Below are 1,079 nucleotides of genomic sequence, written 5' to 3'. Positions count from 1 at the left end.
GAAAACAAGGTCTTGCAGGCAGAAAGTTAGTTAAAACCAAGACCCTTCATGAAGCCAGGACTCTTAAGGGGGTATATCCTTTGGGAAATGATAGTCCAGATTAAAAAAAAAAAAATCCAATTGCCAGCACTGGGAAACAACAAGAAAATTTGTCTTAGCCTGGGTTCTGGATGGGGTGGGGGAGAGTCTCCCTTGAGAATTTGAAACCCAAGTCCTGTGCCTCACATGGGTTTCATATTCATTTATTCTCAACCCATAGGAAAAATTAATATAAAAACCAGTCTCAGGAGGGGGGCACAGGATGCTTCATTGAAGCAAACAGTGTTACTTTGACATGGCATTCCCTCAACTCAGGCCACACAGAGGGGTCCTTTGGAACATGACTTCCCCATCCAAAATTATAAAACACATGAGGTAACAATCTACTGTGGACGAGTTAACAGACACGACAGCAGTATTAGATCAAGACCTCAGCTAATAGAAGAGTGTACACACGCACACATACACACGCACATGAACTGATTAAACAAAAGAATTCAAAAATATGGGAAAAGAATAGACAGATTTGAAAACTGAACTAAATACAACCTCTAAAATGAAACATTTTATTTTTTAAGATTTTTTTTTATTTATCTGCCAGAGAGAGAGAGCGTGTGTGGACAAGCAGGGAGAGTGGCAGGAAGAGGGAAAAGCAGGTTCTCTGTGGAGCAGGGAGCCCAATGTGGGACTCAATCCCAGGACCCTGGGATCACGACCTGGGCCAAAGGCAGACGCTCAACTGACTGAGCCACCCAGGCGTCCCTAAAATGAAACATTTTAGACTCATTGTAAAAAGCAATGAAGGAACTTCTGCTTCCGTAATGGCAGAATTGAGGCATACTGAGGACCACTGAGGACAATAGAAAAGCCAAAGAAAGTATTACAAACCAGCTGTCTGAAGGCATCAAAGAGCTAACAAGACAGAAAAAATATGCGGCCAAGAGGCAGAAGAATCAGGTAACCAACAGAGATGAACAAGGCATCCGGGGTCATATATTCCTAGAAGAATTGAATCATCCCCTCAAGGTTTGGAGGACAAA

The 1,079-nt window shown here is 42.5% G+C and overlaps 1 protein-coding gene across 6 annotated transcripts in view; it reads right to left on the bottom strand.

Moving 5' to 3' along the window:
* The window catches only part of INVS (inversin), a 157,482-nt gene that overhangs the window by 16,699 nt on the left and 139,704 nt on the right, over positions 1-1,079 (bottom strand). The window lies entirely within an intron of this gene.

Source organism: Ailuropoda melanoleuca, chromosome 7, assembly GCF_002007445.2.
Source record: "Ailuropoda melanoleuca isolate Jingjing chromosome 7, ASM200744v2, whole genome shotgun sequence".
Taxonomy (NCBI): domain Eukaryota; kingdom Metazoa; phylum Chordata; class Mammalia; order Carnivora; family Ursidae; genus Ailuropoda; species Ailuropoda melanoleuca.
Note: the sequence above shows the minus strand (reverse complement) of the source record. Positions and strands in the feature narration are given on the sequence as shown.